At 42.6% G+C, this 11,500-nt stretch overlaps 1 long non-coding RNA gene across 1 annotated transcript; it reads right to left on the bottom strand.

The window, feature by feature from the left end:
- Nucleotides 1-3,933: 3,933 nt before the first annotated feature.
- On the bottom strand, nt 3,934-9,621 carry LOC308407788. The gene is made up of 5 exons (XR_013973720.1): nt 9,578-9,621; nt 8,667-8,720; nt 4,750-4,905; nt 4,409-4,505; nt 3,934-4,160 (listed from the first exon to the last, which is right to left on the bottom strand). It is a non-coding gene; the product is annotated as an uncharacterized lncRNA (long non-coding RNA).
- Between the last annotated feature and the right edge of the window lie 1,879 nt (nt 9,622-11,500).

The raw sequence follows: 11,500 nt of genomic DNA, 5'->3' as shown, positions 1-11,500 counted from the left end.
TTTGTCCGGGGCCGGGTCGCGGGGGCAGCAGCCTAAGCAAAGAGGCCCAGACCTCCCTCTCCCCAGCCACCTCCTCCAGCTTATCCGGGGGAATACCAAGGCGTTCCCAGGCCAGCCGAGAGGTATAATCTCTCCAGCGTGTCCTGGGTCTGCCCCGGGGCCTCCTCCCGGTGGGACATGCCTGGAACACCTCACCCAGGAGGCGCCCAGGGGGCATCCTTGTCAGATGCCCGAACCACCTCAGCTGGCTCCTTTCGATGTGGAGCAGCAGCTGCTCTACTCTGAGCCCCTCCCGGATGGCCGAACTTCTCACCCTATCTCTAAGGGAGAGGCCAGCCACCCTTTGGAGGAAGCTCATTTCTGCCGCTTGTATCCGCGATCTCGTTCTTTCGGTCACTACCCACAGCTCGTGGCCATAGGTGAGGGTAGGGACGTAGATCGACCGGTAAATTGAGAGCTTCGCTTTTACACTCAGCTCCCTCTTCACCACGACGGACCGGTGCAGCGTCCGCATTACTGCAGCTGCAGCCCCAATCCGTCTGTCGATCTCCGGCTCCCTTCTCCCATCACTCGCGAACAAGACCCCGAGATACTTGAACTCCTCCACTTGGAACAGCATAGGTGAAAGCTACAGACAATGCACAGACCATATAGCTTCAGACAACAGACTGATTTTATAGTTAGATTGTTGTATCTCACTGCTGCATTTGACCAAATCTAGAACCCAATCTTACCACTTGGGGGCCATCTACAAAAGGATTCAGAGCACTTATTTGGATTAATGTGGAACACTATATATACATGAAACTGAATTTCAGTATTGAGAAAGTGAGCAGGCGTCCATATGGAACAGTAGGCTCTCCCTTTCTCTCTCTCCCTCTCCACTTTCTCCTGTCTATCAACACAATCTATGTCCAATAAACGCTAGAAAAATCTATTGCATTCTAATTTTAGATTGAATTAGAGTAGATTAATTTTTTTTTTTTTTAATTTTAGATGATATAACGAATAAGACTGGTTTCTGAGTTTTACAGCTGGGGTGGACAAGACTAAGCATAAGTCTGTTTGGGTCTTTGGTTGATTAATAGGCTGGTATGAAAAATTGCTGCCACACTGCCCCCTCAGCCAGTACTTCGAGGTTTCTGATAGTTAGAATGACTCGGGGGTGTTGATTCATTTAAACTAACATAATCATCTTGCTGCAACCAGGTTTCTGTAAGGCAGAGTACTGTACTTATATGATGTCTCATATTTTGTGCAATTATTTCTTGTTGTGCTATCATCCTTCATCTTTTTAATAAATATGTTTTCTGTTCTTAAGCAGGGGTGGTGTTAATTGTGAGCTGGGAAGTCTTGGTTGTAGCATCAACTGCCAATCACTTTTAAGAATCTGAGATCTGATGAGACATTTGGACTCGTTTACAAACTGAAACTGTGTGATTCTGGGCCTGAACATTGTAGTTGACCTGAGATTATAGATGATTAGTATACTGCCCAGGGTCAGCAGCCCAGATTCCCAACCATTAAAGCTTGGTGTAAGTACAGATGCGTTGCAATTATTTGGATGATTATATGTATTATATTTGAATTATAATGTTTTTGATGCAAATTCACAGAAAAATAACTCATGGATTATCATTTAAAGTCAGTATGTTTATATACAAATGTTACATTCTCATCGAGTCACAAAAAAAATAATAATATAAATGTAACAATATCTTTACAAATTTCACAAATGTTTTAGTTCTGCAGATATTTTGGACTTTCATTCTGCAGTTTAGTCATTATATTCCCCTTTTGTCCGTCTCCTGTCAGATGTGAGTTTATTCCTGTGACTCAGTTCTTTTTCTCAGTAGCAAAAGCGATTGAACTACCTCATCAAGAATCACTGATCCTCCCACACTGCCACAGAGTTTGCTGGTCCCCATCCTCCAACTGCTCATCAAAGGGCCTGTGCCTCTCTGTGGCCCACAGTAGCCTGCTGTCACAGCCTGCACAGGGACTATGTGATAAAACCTTCTGTCACTCTAATTATACAGCCATTTACTCAATGACTGGAAACTAGGTCTCACAGTGAGTCTAGAGTTTACAGGTTTACAGTCAGAGAATTGCACAAAGAAGAAGAAAGAAATATGATGTAACGTCATAGAGGAAATAAAATCAGCATATTTAATCTGTTTAATATGCTGGTTTACACACACACTGCCTTTAAAAACATAATAGGATATTATCACATATTTCACTTTGAGTGATCTTTTTACTTTGTAACTATACCATGTTAGGTCACAACAAAGATAAGTAGCAATTGTTTATCTTTGCAAAGTTACAATTGACTCATAGGTAACAGCATTTATGTATATGTATTTTTATGTACGTGGTCCTTGTCTGAGCACCACCCAACCATAATAAATGTTAGTCAAATTTGAGTGGATGTACTAGTTTAACAGGTCTTGGTTATTGTGGATACACTTACACCAAATGTAATTTTATGTGTATTTTGTCCGTTTGTTGCCTTTGAAAACCAAATTTGTAACATTATTAATTTGCACAACACTGAGATTTGAATTGAACAGTAGCAATATTTTTGAATGGTTTAATGGTTTTGATCATCATCAGATCATCAACAAAAAAATTATAAACGGTTCAGGGCGGCCGACCCACAGGCCGACAGCACAAACACAGTTCAGGAGGCCGCTGCATGCACTCTAAGAACTAAAACTGATAATTACTTAAATATTTTGGTGCAACACTTTTACACTCAAAAATAATGAGTAAATGCAAAAACAATCACATCTCTTAAATACACCTTATTAATTGAGTAAATCCAACTAAAATGGAATAAGTTGTTATGAACAATTAAAGATGTTACAGTAACATACAAAATTGAGTAAATACAATTGAAAATGTAAGTTAAAACAACAGTAACCAAAAGTTCAAACTACATAAAATATTAATTAGGAAATGCTGAAATGCTTGGCACATTTAACCTACACCATTACAATTATTTGTTTTTAAATAATGGTTCAATTTACTTAATATTTTTAAGTTAACTTAAGCAAAAACGTTAATTACAATTAAGTGTTTATTATACACACACACACACACACACACACACACACACACACACGAAAAAAGAACCACGTCAGTTCAACATTGTTCACAATGATTTATTTTAAACAGCTTTTTTGTGAATCACACATTTTGCAGATTCCTTCTCTGAACACAGTGAGCTGAAATCTGTTCTACATTCAGTGGATAAAACTTGGATAAAATTTCAGTCACAACAGCCTTATATAATAAAATTGCATCCAAATTGGCATGCTTGATAAAACTCTGTAAAACTGGCATATTCATGCTAACAACACGAAAAATGTACCTGCCATACAAAGAATAAAAGTGGCTCAAGTGAACGCAGTGCTTTACCTTTTCAGAAAAGGTCAAATGACAAAAATAAAATTAAGATCCCAAAAAAACATAAATCCTGAAAAAAAAAAAAAAACATTTGCACTGTGACATAGTTTTTGAACATCTTATTTTGATTCCAAAAATTGGGAAGATTATAACTAAAGAGTGACCAAAAAACATCCAGAATTTAAATAAAAAGGTTTCAAAAAGGATTGCACTTAAAAATAAAAAATAAAAAAAAATCATACAGAAGATACTCTCCCATTTACACCTTAATGTGAATCTGGAAAGTTAATACAAAAACACAGTTTATGGTACAAACATTATTTATGAACAGGAATGTCAACACAATGTAATGCCGCAACTGAACCTTTTGATGAGCATTACATGTCACTTAACAAGTCTAACACTTTAAGAACAGCCCTGTGAAATTTTGTCTACAATGAACAGAGGTCATTTTTCAGTCTTTGAACCTTGACAGAAAGGTTTCCTGGATCCAGCTCCATGAACACTTTGTGAAATGCTTCAAATGTGCATTTGAAATTCTTGGGGTATTTCAGATCCAGAGCATAGCACAGTCCCAAAAGATAGCAACAGGCTTTGCTCAGATTCCCAAGTTTGCCCAGAACAGTAACGCCTTCAATAACAATACCCACATCAGTAGGTTCGCCTGACCTGTCTTGATTCTGCAGCAGGTAAATCTTCATCACCTCCTCAGCCAAAGCCTCTTCAACAAAGACAGCATCAGCACCGTCCTTTAAAAAGAGAAACAACTGTTTTAAGCTCACATATTTCCAAACATTGAAACAAAAAGTTTCATTTGTATGACATCACCGGTACTCATAATATGTGGACACTGTGCTCCAAAATCTTTGAGCAAATGCTATTCTTTTGTATGCTTTGAAGTGTTTTTTTTCTTTAGAACAGTATCTTAAAACTTTTCTATGATCTCACAAGCTAAAATAAACTACTAATATTCCTAAAACAGATTTAGTGCACCAACCTCAAAGGTTTTGATTAAGGCACTTGGATCCTCTCCCAGATGGTCAATGAGACATCTGATGATGACTTCTCGTTTTTTTCTCGATGGAATTTCCACTCTGTAAAACAGGAAGTCTCAACTGAGGCAAAATTTGCACATTTAAAACATGACTTACCATTTCTAGCTTAAACATAACTATTTTTTTTCTGTTGTTGACCTGTTTTCACACCCACCATCAAGGTAAGAACACCTGTGGAGCTAAAATATTGAACAGAAACCTAAGAAAAGCCGTTTTTAGTGGAAGGGCCTCTTCAATGCTGTGTTGGAACGTTTTTGTGGTTAGAAAATGCAATCTTCCTTACCTGAAGCAGAAGGTTTAACTGTGCCCTGTCGCGTTGTCCAGCAGCACCTTTCTTGGCTTGAAACAAGGACAGGAGTTTGGATGAATACAAGTCCAACGATGACATGAACTTTGGTTCAAGGTTCAGGGTCGTGATCCTATGAAACTCTGCACTGACCTGGATGGGAGAGGACAAAAAACCAAGGACAAAAAATCTGAAGGCCAAAATTCTGATTCAATCAAAAAAAAAAATCTTTAAGTGGAACTACCATTTTTTGCAACCTGGACCTTATTTTCTAACATGCAAAAGATTAATTTATTCATCCAGACATAAATCCATATAAGTGGAGTTGTTCAGTATGCAGACTAAAGCCTTAACATAAAGTATTATCTTCCACTAAGCTTCTAAATTTTATGTTATGAATTGCTTGCACTATTTCCCTGTGAGATTGTATAATCTTGGAGGGAAGAGGCGGAGCCAGGTTGCCCTCTGAACCATCGTCTGCCAGGCAGCGATGCGAGAGGAACACACCGCTGAAGTGGCGCACATTTTCAGAATCGCGTCAGCGGCTTTACAGAGAAAGCCTTTCAGCTCCTCTGGCAGCTCTGCTTCCTCCACCTTCCTGGAGATGACAAACGCTAGCGAGGCAGTGTTGTTAGTCACTGCAGCTGACAGAACAGTGCATTGATGTGCGTGATCAGTGAACCTTGCTATCAGCTGGTCAAGTTTGGCGGGATGGGCCGGTCGCTGTCCAACGACCTTGGTCATTTTGGTGCCGAAAACTGAAGCAAGGCTCGGCTCTAGAGGGGGAACAGGCGGAAAACTCCGGTCTGTGAAGCCCTCTGTGAAGCCCTAGGTAGAGACCGGCGCTCTAATCTTCGCTGGCTCTGCTGCTACCTCAGAGAGGTAGGTCATCACCGCCGGGAACTGAGGCCAGATGGGATCTGGGCAACGAGAGTGAGCAGAGCCATACCTTCCCTCCAGATCATCCGATGGGGGTGGAGCAGGCTGAGGGACGGGAAGTCCCTTCTCACCAGCTGCCTCCTGGATGATGCCAGGCAGATCCAGGAGCAGCGCACCAACAACTGGGAGCGGCGTCCTCGCCGACATGTGAAGGCCAGGGGTGGATGAGCGTCCGCTCATCCGCCTCCCTTCTGTCGCCAGGCTGCCCAGCTCGGAGGCAGTGGAGCTGCCACCACTGCCGTTTTCCTCACGGTGGGTGGAATCATCCAATTCCGGCCCACCATCGAAGAACTCGATGGCTTCTTCCAGCGAGTACCTCTCTCTTAGCGGGAACGCCTCCTCAGTATCAGCCTTGAATAAGGCTGACCTCCGCTGCTTTTCCTCTGGCGGGAGGAGCTAACAGGAGCAGCAATAGGATTAAGGTGTGAGGGCGAGGTCCGCATGGTGAGGACCGAGGCAGCCCACGCAGACGGCATGTTGGTCATACGACATGATGTAGCAGGATGGACACAGACGGATGGTCTCGCTGGACATCTTCTGGCTGGCTGAAGAAAAACGGTAGAGCCGATTTCCTGGTCTCACCGTAACTTATACTAGGACCAGGGTGAGGCCCACACAGCAGGTGGGCGTGGACTAAAATACTTCAGTGCTGCGCTCACAAGGGGAATACCCACTTAAAGGGCTGCGCCTATACTCATAGAATCTGGGGTTACAATACGTAGCCAACGTTTCATAAAAATATTAAATTACTCTTCACTCTTTACTCTTCAGTAAAATCTAGTCTGTCGTTATGTGCTCCAGAGTTAGATAAGTGAGACAAAGGCACTTTGCAATCAGCCCAGTCATTCTTCAGTCAGGTTACATTAGCTTAGCCTAAAACAAGTTAAGTGAACGGAAATTACTAGCATTTATTGTTCCCTAGGCTTGGGAATGGTTTCGATTAGAACCATTCTGGTTTTGATTCAGATTCCTCATTTTGATTCAAACTCCTAGCGATTCTAGAGTCTTATGACAAATTAAAGCAACCTGGCTGCTGCAAGATCATCAAAATCACTAGGATGGTAGCAACATGTTTTTCCTCACTTATCTTATGATGGGGGATCTAACAGACCAAATTTTATTTACAAGTGGATATCCCTTTAAATGTTCACTTACTTGGGAGACGTCAAACAACGCCGGCCATCTGTCCTTGATGTCGCTGACACTCAGCTGTTGGCTGATAATATCATGTCTTCTATGTGCAAAGGTTTTGCACATTAAATCCTTGACGGCTGTGCTGTTTTTCTTCTTATACTCCTCAATCAGTTGTTGTCGCTCCAGCTCTTGCTGTTCTTTACCATCTTGTCCTGGATAGTGTGGCAGAAACAGCACTTCTCCTTTCCGCGCCTTCTTTATGTTCTTCGCTGGAGCCTTGTCATCAGGGTGCTTGTTCTTCAGTGAGTTGCAAGTAACCTCTGGAACTCCAAGACTTCGTAACTTTGACCTGTAATTTCCCATCTTGTATTTAAGACTATACATCCATCCCATCCAGCCATTACGACTGCCTGGCTCTGTCAGACATGGGTGCTTTTTGACCAGAGCCTCTGCCACTTCTCCAAACTGAAGGCCAGTAGGGTAGGCTGTGTAGCTGTACATATAATCAGCTAATTTTTCCATTATATCTGACTTGACTGAAGTATTGTTCAGCACAGTGCCATTTTGAACAAAGACTTCATTGGCATTTTTCAGTACAGTCTCTGTTGCCACAGAGAAAAGTGGAATGACAATTTCATCTGGCCATGTAGTCTTCAGAGGACTTTGAAGAGGGGAGAGTATGACAGTGTTGTCTGAAGACAGAGATGATCCATCTGTTTGGTCCTCTGTGGTTTTATAGGTTGAAGAGCTTGAACTTTCATTCAGTGAACTTACATCTGAGGGATTTTCACACTGAGGAATCAATGTAAGCACTACTGATGGAATGACCACAGCTTTGACTGTACCCCTATCTTTGATTTGGTTGGGAGAATGAAGTGTAAAGAAATCTCCAAATGAGTCATCATAATAGTGCAATGTGAAATCCTCAACTAGCCCAAATGTCTCTCTCACTGTCTCATGCAACTCCTCAACAGTCCTGGGTATTCCAGAAGAGAGCACAAGCTTCTCACTCTGTTGTCCAAAAATTACTTTCAAGGCAACGGAGTCCATCTGCAGAATAAAAACCACAAGAAAAAAGAAAAAGAAAGGGGGTATCTGAGTCTTTCCCCTTACACTAACAAACAATGTGACGTTTTATTGAAGGATCCAGGTAAAAAGAATCACAGATTTTACATCTAATAGTTGGAAGGACCTCACACTCTTCCGTTTCATGCGAACTGTGAGACCTAGGCAAGTGTGAGCCTAAGGCACCCCATGTCTTAAAAGAGCAAGGACAATTCAAATGAAGACAGGGTATGGAATAGCCATGACCAAATGTACCATGTTTCACTCGATAATGTTTGAGTAGTGACACTTTTGATGACTCCTCATGTTTGCAGAGTTTACACTGCCATCTCATCACCTGTGACCTAAAACATTGTGAGAAAATATGTCTCACAGTATGAAGATGACAGAATGGTGTATAACCATATTTACACAGTTTTTGTATGATTAACTGATTGAATAACCAATACTCACTACCAATTCAGGTGGAGGATACAACTTACAAATAAGTCAACATGGAACAAAGTACAATACTTAACCACATTGAAATAATCTGAATCACATCACCACGCTGTATAAATAAAAAGATAGTATGGTGACACTAGATGACAGACCATGAAATCATCAATATATTTACTGAACTGAAAAATTCTCATAATTTAGATTTGGCATTTGTATGACCCACCACAAAACCAGTATAAATATTTAGGTGGTATCACCATCCACTACTCAGCTTGTATAAAACAATATCATATCATTCCAAAATTTAACACATCAAGTCCTCTGAGTAAAATTACCTGCTTTACTTTGTAGTTGATGCAGATTTTTTTCTCCTGGTGGTGAAGATGGTGCTGAAAAAATACAAATCAAAACTTTATCATTACAAAACATGTCACTGAGTAATCTGCCATAACATCAATCTCTTATAAGAAATTTTAACTTGGATTGAAATAAACATTTATTTATGTAAATTGGGAGTAACTATACTGGAAATGATGGTACTTTTGGCTTGACCCAAAGGACCAAAGCTTTTTTTTTTTTTTCATTATTTTCTGGGATCTGAAAGGAAGTAGGGCCCCGAGTCTAAATTTACTTAAGCCCCCATAGTACTTTGGACCGGCCCTGGATGAGGTAATCTGCTGACCCGGGCGGTCCTCTCAGCGTTCTCTCAAAAACTGGCCCTGTTCGGGACAAAGCTGAAAGCAGCGTCTTATATGCTCTGAAAGACCCCACATAGAACAAGAAAGCTAAGCAGCATGGTTGCTGCTATGAACTGTTCCGCGGGCAGATCTTCTTAGTTACCAAAGCCATTGATGACGTCTGTTCATCACCTGAACAACCTGACAGAGTGAGTCAGGCCGCATGACTACCGCAGCTCCCGCACCGCGACTCAACAGGGCCATTTTCTAGAAATGTCTGAGCACACCTGCTTTCACGTGGTTCCTAAAATGCCCCCGATTAAACGGTCAGGTCGCTGGTACCGGGACATTCCGGTCAAATTACCCGGAACGCAGATAGCGACTCAGAACGTAAAAGGATAAAAGGGCGCGGTTTCCCGCCACCTTGACTGGAAGACGGGTTGAAAACTTAAATTAACGTGCACAAACACGCTGCGAAAAGTGAGCCACCATGACAAACGCTTTCTTCAGAACATGTTATAAAAGAACGGTGTGGATAAAGACAGCTAATGCAAGAATTGGTCACTTACCTGAAAACGTTACCAAGTCTGCAGTGGATGTGTGTCTGTCTCGTTCAACGGGCAGAAAATCTCCCATGAGGCCATGCTCCTCGCGCGCGGTACATGCCAAAGGTCATTAGTCTTACTCAAAGTTTTAAGTTAGTATTGGGGGACAAAATTATATTGATTTTGAACCATTAATAATTAAAGTTAAAGACAATGATAAGTATGAATACCAGTGTCTCAGTTATTTTGAGTACTTTCTATGAGATATATTGAGTAGATTTAAATAATGCACCCTGTGTTTCAAATACAGAATTTTTTCTTTTAAATAAACTTGAACAAAAGAGCTCAGTTCAACCAAAAACTGGTGTTGAAAATTTAAGCATTCTTTTCAGTATTTTCAACTCAAGATAACACTTTTGTGATTTTCAAAGATTTAATCAAGGTCATCTAACTCAGAATTATAATGATATTTACTAAGCCCCTGAATAATTTTTTAGGGTGTGGAAAGCACCAGTGCAGATATAGTTCTGGAGGCCGACTGCGGAGACAGCGGTGGCAACGGAGAAGTTCTGGAGGCCAGCCATGTGCAAAGCGGCAGTGGCGTGGGTGAAGCAAATCCAGAGGTTGACCGCGCAGAAAGCAGTGGTGGCGTAGAAACAGTTCAAGAAGCCACCCATGATGGCCAAGATCTTCAGCCAATGGCCTGGAAAGTGGCCGGCGATGGTGTGGTGCTGGACGTGGACATGGCCGTGAAAGCACAGGACCAGATGGCAGCATGACAGCTGCAGGAGAGGAGGTAGGACCAGACGAGGCAAGGCCAGACAAGGGCATGGACGCCGGCACCATGGCTGTTGCAGGTGGTGGAATTGACGGTGGCATGGCTGCCGCACACAGTTGATCCAAAGGTGGCGTGGCCGCCGCAAACAATTGATCTGACGGTTGAATAGCTGGTGGAGCTGATGTCTTTTTTTTTTCCTTTTTCTTTTTTTTTCTTTTTCCTTTCTTGCCTGTCCCGTTTGGCTCTTTTGCCATCAGAATTGTTGTCTAAAGGCAAAGAAAGATGCCCAACGTATTTACTTTACCAAATTGACCATCCCAGCCTTGCCGTAATGGTCCATTTGATTCACCTTTTATTGTTTATTTTATTTTCACTTACTGAATACGGGACAGACTTGACTGGGGGAAAGAAGGGGAGAAAGAAAGAGGGAAAGAAAAACAGCTGAGAAGAGGGACGGGGGAGAAGGGCAAAAAACAAAAACCAACAGAACGGGCAGAAAAAAAATAAAAAGAAAAAAAATGCATATATCAATCACCTGGATCACCTGCTAAGAAAAAAGAAAACAAGCAGAAGAGAACAAGAGTAATAGAATAAACAACATCACAATGATATATGGGAATATGACGCGCTTGTTTGTTTTTTTTTAAAGGTTCCTTCATGTAATGATCTGCTAGAGGGTGTGGGGGGGGCACAGCCCCGTCCTCCAGGGCATGAAGCAGGTATGGAGGAGATCAAAACTCCAGACATCCAGAGGCCCCCAGAACACAAGAGACCAAGGAAGACCAACAGAGGGGCAGCCGCGCCACTGTCCCAGAAAGAGCTGAGGAGAGTCCCAGATGAGGGCTCACTCAGCAGCCGCGGAGCAGAAGCCAGGGGGAGTTGCAGTGACGCGCCCGTGAGCTCCGCCGGCAGCCAGCCGTGCCTGAGTGACCGAGCCCCAGGCCGAGAGGCCGGGGGCACCCCACCTCCGAAGTGGCCCGAGCGAGCCCCAGGCTCCAGGCCCCGATAAGCGGCCGCCAAGGAGTGAGCCGGTGTGTACCTGGACGCCCATCCCCGGACACAAAGAACCACCAACGCACCGATGTCTGAGGGAGTCCGCCACTGGCAGGGGAAGTGGTGGTAGGGGGAGATAGGCCTCCAAACCTTGGAGGGCCTGAGATGTCCCCAGA

The sequence above is a fragment of the Rhamphochromis sp. 'chilingali' genome (assembly GCF_963969265.1).
Source record: "Rhamphochromis sp. 'chilingali' genome assembly, chromosome: 12".
NCBI lineage: Eukaryota > Metazoa > Chordata > Actinopteri > Cichliformes > Cichlidae > Rhamphochromis > Rhamphochromis sp. 'chilingali'.
Note: the sequence above shows the minus strand (reverse complement) of the source record. Positions and strands in the feature narration are given on the sequence as shown.